Source organism: Bos indicus, chromosome X (genome assembly GCF_029378745.1).
Source record: "Bos indicus isolate NIAB-ARS_2022 breed Sahiwal x Tharparkar chromosome X, NIAB-ARS_B.indTharparkar_mat_pri_1.0, whole genome shotgun sequence".
NCBI lineage: Eukaryota > Metazoa > Chordata > Mammalia > Artiodactyla > Bovidae > Bos > Bos indicus.
Window position 1 is genome coordinate 131,380,274 of NC_091789.1, and position 9,459 is coordinate 131,389,732.

General features: G+C 38.5%; 1 long non-coding RNA gene across 1 annotated transcript; it reads left to right on the top strand.

Annotated features, from left to right (window-relative positions):
- The first annotated feature begins 1,968 nt into the window (after positions 1-1,968).
- Positions 1,969-8,619, top strand: LOC109555559 (uncharacterized). The gene is made up of 2 exons (XR_002180286.2): positions 1,969-2,331; positions 5,439-8,619. It is a non-coding gene; the product is annotated as an uncharacterized lncRNA (long non-coding RNA).
- Positions 8,620-9,459: the final 840 nt, after the last annotated feature.

The window sequence follows — 9,459 nt, forward strand, 5'->3', positions numbered from 1 at the left end:
GCCAAAAGGGAAAAAAAAAGAGTGGATATATGTATAACTGACTCACTTTGCTGTACAGCAGAAAGTAACACAACATTGTAAGTCAACTATACTCCAATAAAAATTAATTTTAAAAATATTTAAGTTCAAAAAAAATATTTAAGTTCCTTTTACTATGTGTATAAAATACAGTAAAATTCTATACTTCTAAAATTTTCTGCCTTTCTTCAGGGTGTATTCTTTGGGATTTACTTCTTAGTATTCAAACTTTAATTCATTCATTCACTTACTAAATGTTGTGGGGAGGATAACTAAGCAGCTAAGCAAGAGAATTCTGGGAAAATTTTCTCATGAGTCGTATTTAAGCTGAGCTTCAAAGGCTGAGTAGGAGTCTGTGAAGAGAAGAATAGGACATTACAGGCAGAGAGGACGCTGTCAACACCCAGCATGCTCAGGATCCACAGCACACTGAGGGGCTTGATAGGAGTTCAGTTGAGACCAGATTTGCACCAAGTCTGGTCTCCTTCGCTTATAAGAAATGGAAGGAAAGTGTATGGACAGGTGACATGACATAGTCAGGTATGTGTTTTAGAAAAACAGTCCTGAGAGGAATGTGAAGCGTGGAAGAAATCAAAATCAGAGGGATAAGTTATAAACAAGGCTACCGCAACATTTGAGGTAAGAGATCATGGAGCTCTGAATCAAGGCACTGGCCATGGGAATATAAAAATGAAAGCAAGGAATGGAAGTAGCAGATCCTTATGACAAACTGGGTGTGGTGGCAAAGGAGGAATCAAGGGCAACCCTAGTTTCTATTGAGGACAACCTGGTGAAGGCTGATGTTGAAAAGTATAAAAAATTTTTTTAATTTATTTTATAGAAGTATAGTTGATTTACAGTGTTGTAGTAATTTCTGCTGTACAGCAAGTGATTCAGTTATACATGTATAAATTCTTTCTGATATTCTTTTCCATTATAGTTTATCACAGGAGATATATATATATATATAAATAAAACATTAACATATATATATATAACATCTTTAACATATATATGCAAAACTTTCTTACATACATCCCAACTTAAACAGGAAGAAAATGAAGCTTTGAAAGGCTGAGTTTGAGGAGCCTATTTGACCTCTAGGGATAAATTCTGGCCAGCCCTTGGAAACGTGGTCATGGAATTCTTGGGGAAAGGTGTGCCTAGAGATACAGAATTATAAACATCACAAGGTAGCTAAGGCAGCTACACTGTGGCACCACCATCTGCCTGGTCTCTCTTCAGGAAGAGAGACCTTTCCAAGTCTCTCCAATCATGATGCCCGGGCTTGTTTTTAAGGCTCAAAACAATTGCTTCCTCCTAACTGCCACCTTTCTAACTCCCCTTTCTTCATAACACAACTCTATATTAGTTAGGGTATAGGTAAAGTTGCTGTAGCAAAGGAACCCCAAAGTACGATAGGTTACATATGATAGGTGTTTCATTCTTTCTTATATAACAGTCCAGGGCTACAGGACAGCTCTGTTCCACAACATACAGGAACCTAAGCTGGTGGGCAGTTCTGTCCCTTTCAGCATCTCTGTTACCACTGAAGCGATTGTTCCAATCATCGCCATTTCCCAACTGGTGGGGGAAAAAAAATCAGGGCAAGCAGCTTCATCTTTATAGAGATAATACACATCACTTCTGCTCACATCCCTTTGCCCAAACTTGATCACATGACCGCACCTACCTTTGAGGGAGATGGGAAATGTAGCATGTTGCTGGGCAGTTGTGTGGTAAGCTCACACTCAGAAAGGCTCTATTACTGAAACGCAGAAAGGGAAAATGGACACCACGAATAATTAGCGAACTGTGACACTCCTAAACCCCTGGCCATCTAAATCCATGCACACCCTAATTTCCAGGCATAAAATACATTTGTCCCTTCCCTCAGAAAATAATCCAAGGTACAATCCGCTCACTGAGTACAAAATAAAGTCTAACATCTCTGGGTGATGGGCAGCCTTCTCCATCGAGTCTAACTCCAGCTATCTGTCTAATAACAGGACGTGACTCCCCCACTACTACTCAACTTTCAGTATGTAATGTGGAACAAAACAAATTGTCTACAATGAAAACTTCCATTTGGAAAAGAGAAGAAAGGAAAGCACTTAGCAGTCATTGGTGCATAGAAAAAATGAACCATGTTGGACAAGAAGTACACATTCCCTGCCTCTGAGTGAAGGAAGTTCTCGCGTCAGGACTTGGGTCTGTTCTCTTGGAAGAAGGCTCTGCACCTGGTCCTCTCTGAACTTTGCCATGTCCCTGTCCAATGCTTTCCACGATCATACCTAAAGTGGGATGTACAGAGTGAGTACCTTGGTGAGATTAATACCTATATCAGCTTTCTTTTAGTTAGCAATTGTGGGGTACGTGTCATTTCTTTTCTTTCTACCTGTTTTTATTCTTATGTTTTAAATGTATCTCTTAAATAACATATAACTGGGTTTTGTTTGCTTATTTTCCATCTCCCAACCTTTGTTTTTTCCACTGGAAAATTGAGTAAATCAGACAAATATCATATGATATCACTTATGTACGAAATCTAAAAGAATGATACTAATTGACTTATTTACAAAACAGAATCAGACTTACAGACTTAGAAAACAAACATATGGTTACCAAAGCTGAAAGGTATGGGGGAGTAAATTAGGTTGGGATCAACATATAAACTTTAGTATACATAAAATAGATAATCAACAAGGACCGACTGTATAGCACCGGGAACTCTACTCAATACTCTGTTATAATCTATACGGGAAAAGAATCTGAAAACAAATAGATATATGGATCAAAAAAGGAGGGGGAATTGAGTTCACTTACATTCAACATAATTACTGATACATTTTTGTTCAAATCTACTATCTTATTATATATATCTCTTTTCTTGCCTGTCCTGTGTTCCTTTTTCATTTTTTTCCCATGCCTCCTCTTGGGTTGATCATTTTTATCACTCACTTTTTAAAAGATTTTTTTATGTGGACCATTTTTAAAGTCTTTTATCGAATTTGTTACAATATTGTTTCTGTTTTGTTATTTTGGATGAGAGGCATGCAGGATCTTAGTTCCCCAACTAGGGATTGGACTTGCATCCTCTGCAGTGGAAGGTGAAGTCCTAACCACTGACTGCCAGGGAAGTCTCTTTATCATTCATTTAAAAAAATCTCTTTTAGCTTACAAATCATGTACTCTTCTTCTATTCTTTTGGTAGTTATTCCAGAATTACAACATGTATTCTTTACTCATAAATATCTAATGTTCACTGGTATCTTTCCTCTCCTTCAAATGTGAGAAATTTAGAACATTTAATACCACTTAAAGCCCTCCTAAACCTTTATGGTATTATTGTCATTTAAATATCCATCTGTCTATCCCCACAGAACAAATAATAATTGTTTCACACAGTCAATGATCATTTTGATTTACCTAGTGGAATCCCTTTGTATCTGTGTTGTTGTTCTTTTTTCCTAGTGGTTCCTGCTCATGGTTTTCTGTCTATTAAGGCTTTAGTTATCTTTGATTGTGTACAAATTATCTGTAGAAATAATTTGATACCCAGGTTGATGTTATCTTCCTCTAGAGAGGACGTTCATTTGCTTTTTCCAGGTTGGGCTTAGTTCAAGGTTTGAGATTCTCTAAGCAAGCCACTTCCAATTCACCTTTACTCCTGGGATGTGTGTGTGTGAGATGGGGAACGTATTACTGACCTCCACCGTGACAGCCCCTCATCCAACTTTGGTCCCCCTAGTCCCATGAGATTGTTACAAAGACAGCTCACTCTCTCAATTGTCTTCAAAATCAGCTCATGACCTTAAGGGAAAAAAGTTCAAAATTAGCCAAGCTCATGCCTCAATTTCTATTCTCTTCTGGATCTCACCCCAGTTAATTGATCAGTATTTTGTTAGCTTTTTGACGCTTTTAAAATAACGTTTAATAAGTTATATATGTGTGCCATTACTGAAACTGGAAGTGTTATTTCCCTATAGCTCCTAGAGCAATGTTTCTCAAGAAGCGGGGCTCTATGGAGTATGTGCATCACAATTACATTCTGCTTGCTAAAAATTGAGATTCCGGTGCTACCATATCTACGTCATTCACAGCCTATGACACTAAAACCTAGAAATCTGCTGTTTTGATAGGTTCTCAGGCTGTAATTATGTAGACTTAAGTTTGAGAAACTTTGCCCCAAAGCTTAGCCCAACATTCTTAGTAACAGGCATTTAAGGAATTGATTTGATTCTTGTTTCCAAGGCAGGTAAGGGGAACAGTTCTCAGAACTTTCTGATATGCTCTTCTTGGGTTATAATCTTCAAACAAATTTGGCTCGAATAAAATTTCCCATTTCTTTCATGAATAAATAAATATATAAATGTTAGGCAGGGCAGAATTTGGTCAATGTTTAAATCTCCTACCTCCTCACCTTTTAAAAAAATCTTCCTTAAGACAAGAGGATTCTAAAGAAAAACTCTCAAGAACCAAGTCCTTATCTGGAGAAAAAGTCTAATCCTGTCACAATTACCTGTCTCATTTTGATCATTTTGAGTAGGATTCGTTTTGATCGGTCATGGATGACACATACTCCAATGTGCCTGTTAGTCGCTAATGAAAGGTTTGAGAAAGAAGTTACCCAAAGATATCTGGACCCCAAATTCACTGATGAATCCAACTATGAACTAGCCTGTGAAGGCCTATCTTCCATGAAATGACAGCGATTGTAAATAAAAAGGTTTCCTCTCCCCCAAGTATTATTTTTTTCGGCAAAATAAGAAGTTAACACCATGTTAGCTTTCAATGTTGTTTTCAAAGTTTACTGGTCCCAGAATCTGCAGATTTTGGAATCACTGACTTGGAATTTCTCAACCACTCCAGGCACCAGTATTCAAGAAAGTCTGATTGCTAGTCTCTGCAAATAGCAGGCGAATCTGAATTCCACACTGTCAAGAACACGATTAATTATCTATTTGGATTAGCCAACAGAATCTGTGTTCCCATGTTTCTGGACACAGTTACTTAAGTTTCTTAGCTTTGGTCATGCTTTTGAGTTCCAATGCCTTCCCAAATGTTTGTTTTTGCTTTCTTGCAGTGGGGAAAAACAAAAAACAAAAAACACAGCCAAGCAGCCAGTGACAAACACCTTTATATTTCTCATTTCTGCATCAACATGTGGTGTCTTAGCTTTAATCAACTTTTAAAGGAAAAGCTTTAAGTGAGTTACTGTGTTTTCCACAGCTGAATAACCTTGCTATGGAAATGTGCTCATATTACACGCCATAGACTTCAGTAGAAAGTTTCAGAGAATTTGAGCTTTTTAATCAGATGATCTTACTCTCAGAAAATGAAATTCCATGGGGAAACTGCTACTCAGAGCTGGCTTTGTTTGCTTATAATATTTGTTTTCTTTTATTTTTCTTTAATAGGATGCTTCAAAAACCATCTGGATATGGAGGATGTTATTACACACGAGCTGTCATGAGCTTCTTAAAAATCAGAAATGTTTTGGAAAATATTATCAGTTGGAGAGTGGTTTAAATGTGAACTGGGCTAAATTCCTTAAAGTTAAACCAACTCTGAATATCCCTTATCCATGAAATAATGTTTGTCGGTTCAGTAACCTAATAGACCAGGGTCCATTTCATGGGCTGTGATACATAAAGCAAGATGACTAAAAAATTATCACGTGCCCTTGTGGTTTCATTTAACCAGATTAATCTGCTTTGGTAATGGAATCATTTAAGCCTAATTAAATCTAGATATGAATCTAAAAACAGAAAGGGTACTTTGTAATAAAATATCTGTAAAACTATAGGTTTGGAGCAACATCACAATTCTAGGTTCTTAAAGATAAACTTGTGTTTCTAATGCAGAACCCAGACTTCTTAAACACTTATCTTTTATTTTTGTAGGCTCTTTATAAATTCATTCCTGGCTGTTTGTTCCAGTAGCTCTCACCAGACTGGGTTCGTTCTGTTAAGGAGGGTGAGATGTATGTAGTATTTGACCGTATTAAGAAAAAATTACCTAACACTTGAAAACAAGGCAAAAGGATGACTGCTTGTCCTTTCAACATGGGACTAAATGAAGCTTCATTTACAGTTCTTTCTCTAACAGGCCCACCCAAGGATTCAGTTCTCCATGGGAATGCCCTGTGGCTTGATTAAGGTTCAGACACAGTTAACTTGTAGATTTTTGTGCAGTAGAGATGCAAAAGATTTCTGTGCAGAAGTGACAGTCCCAAAGATTATGATTCTATTGTCCTGTTTTGCTTCTAGTTTAGGAAACTTATTTTGGCATTCTTTTTGTTTTTGAACATATACATCTCTCTGTTCTGAATTCTCTTTTGTACCAGATTTACTATCCTGCTGGTTTCTCCATTAAAGCATAACCCCATGACAAGTATTCACTCTATATTTTCATCAGGGTCAGGTCTTTTAAAATTACACTTTGTCTCTATGGTGAAAAGAGATGCATCTCACAAGACATCCAAGAAAATGAATCTCATTACTTTAGCTCATCTAATTTCACCTCTCAAGGGATTGCATTTCCGAAATGAAATATTTCCTGCCATATCGGTGGGCAAGAAATGTCACAGCTATCAGCGATATCGGGCTTCCAAATGTGAATGAGGTCTCCAAAATGGGAACACAACACCTACGATCCAGCAGATGCTGGCACTCCCACCCCCAAAGTGATGACTGAGGAGCTGGGGGAGTGGGGGATGCAAGAAGTAACCAACCACCACACTTGCCACTCCTTATGGTGAACAAGGAATTAAGGATGTAAGCAATCAAGAAACAGGATTTAGGGGCCTCCCTGGCGGCTCAGATGGTACAGAACCAGGATTTGGCCTCAGATAGCTGAGGTGCTTATAAAGTAAGTCCAGAGGCTTGCATCTTCCCATACATAGAAGAACTTTAAATTCCTTAGCTTGATATTTGATTTTCCTTACTACTTAACAATAATCTTTGATGTTCAGACTGCCTGCCCCCTTTGTTGCAAACTTGTATATAGCCTGACTCCCTTTGTCAGGGCAACTGACATGCTGCCTCCCGGGCTCGGAGTCCTTAACATTCCCACCAAATAAAATAACTCTCTACTTTCAGGTTGTGACTAGTTTTCAGTTGACACATTTTATAAGAATTAAACCAATGCATTTTGATCCCCCTCTTTAAATCCTATTTCGTAGTAGCCTTCTGACAAAGTCATCAAGCTTGTTGTCCCAGGAGACAGGACAGACAGGTGCTGCCCAGAACAGAGTGGCCATTCATCAGCTTTGAATTTCAGAGTTGGTTTTCTTGACCTCTTTTTAGTAAGACGTACAGAAAGCCCAGGCTTTTTGGAGAAGGGGATTTCTAAATAACAAAGCTTCCTTTTTAATGTATAGGCTCTGTGTGCAGAATAGAAGGAAGACTTCCCAGGCTGTAAAGAAGAGAAGGGGGAAAAGTACGCCCCCAGTCCTTCTGGGCTTACTTGTAGGGAAAAGAAAGGGGCAGGGCAGTCTGGGAGAGAGATCACAGGGCATGGTGCGACTGTCTTGAGCTCCTTGTTCCAGGTTGAAGTACTAGGGCAGGAGGTCTGTTAGCAAGGTTGCTGGGCAAGCAGAGGACAGGAAGAGGTGCAGGGTCTGGAGCCTGCTCTTCCTTGGCAGGATTAACATCTACCCTTTGCCACATTAAGGTCAAGGAAGCCACGTCCCTCCCTCAAACACCCAGATGCCTTCTAGGAGAGGAGCAGAGGGAGGGGCGTAACTCTTACCGGCTGAGCACTTAGTTAAGTCATCCAAGTAGAGGCTTTTACCTACAACGACATTTTAAATTACGGGATTGAACTGAGGTTAATAAATTGGACTTGATCTTGTCCCTCCCTCCCCATTTCTCCCTACAAGAGGGGCGCTTGTACGGTAAATCAGAGCAGACTTACAGGAACACACTACATTTCTAACCTAGTTGAGTTGCTCTTGAGTAAATCTGAAAGGTTGCCTCCTATCTATGTATGGTATGCTTTCTATCTTCTCTCTGCCATACACAATTAACAAATGCATTGCTATTTTTTGATTTCACAAAGACCTTGTCCTAGTCTCTTGCAATTTCCGGCCTCCACCTGACATATCTGTGCACTTTCTTCACTGCTTCTATCTTAACAAGACCAAGTCGGCCACAGACTCCAGTAGAAGGTGCCAGAAGTACAACCACTGTGATTATAAATTAACTATAGGAATATGAAAAACCTCTATAAGCACAGTTTTCAGAAAACCATACTATAATCCCACCATTCAAAGATAACCAGCCATCTTTGGGGAAAATATTCTTATAGACTTGTATTTATGCATACAAGCATTCTTATCTCCTCCTATTCTTTTAAGGGACTTTTAATGTATGCAGTCCTTTTAACCAGCATTTTTTTTCACCTAATATATTGTGAACATACTGTTAAGTCGATAAACATGATTCTACATCATTTTATTGGTTGCTCATTTTTCTATTATATATTTGTACCATAATTAACTTCACTAATCCTTTATGTTTGAGTTGTTGGGCATCTGTGTTGTTTCTACTTTTTCACTAAACAACCATTAAAATTGTTTCTTTTTTTGCATGGTGATTAATTTTGTTACAGCCAATCATTTCCCTAAGATTGTCTCTTAGAAGTAAAATTTCTAGGATTTCCAATGGTCCTGCAATGGTTCCCCTCCATGCTTCCAACGCAGGGGGCCTGGGTTTGATCCCTGGTCCAGGAACTAGATCCCACATGCTGCAATGAAGATCAAAGATCACAAGTGCTACAGCTAGGACCAGGTGCAATCAAATAAATAAATGTTAAAAAAGAAGTAGTGTAGAATTTCTGGGTAAGCAGCTTTGATTATATCATTTTTATAGGATTTTGCTTGATTTCTTTTCTTATGCTAAATACAGTCATGCAGTGAACAAAGTTTCATATCCTGTTCTCTTTTTTAATGGAATACTTCCCCATATTACCACATGTGTCTGACTCTTTGTGACCCCATGGACTACAGCGTGCCAGGCTTCCCTGTCCATCACCAATTCCCAGAGCTTGCTCAAACTCATGTCCATCGAGACAGTGATGCCATCCAACCATCTCATCCTCTGTTGTCCCCTCCTCCTCCTGCCTTCAATCTTTCCCAGCATCAGGGTCTTTTCCAATGAGTCAGTTCTTAAAAAGAAAACAAATTTCCTTCTCGTGTTCTAGATCAGACTTTCAAAGACATAGGAATGGGTTGCTAACTTTCAATTAAAAAAAAAAAAAAGACATTTAAATTATAAGCACCAGAAAGGTTAACATGAACTTGGTGTTCTTTACCTTCTCTCTTAAATCAGATCTTAGATTTGGGTAGTAACTTTCTTTCCAAGTGAAATGTTTTCACATTATCTCTACAAGCAAAGTAGGTGCTTATTCTATGTGTAGGAAAACACTGAGGCACCA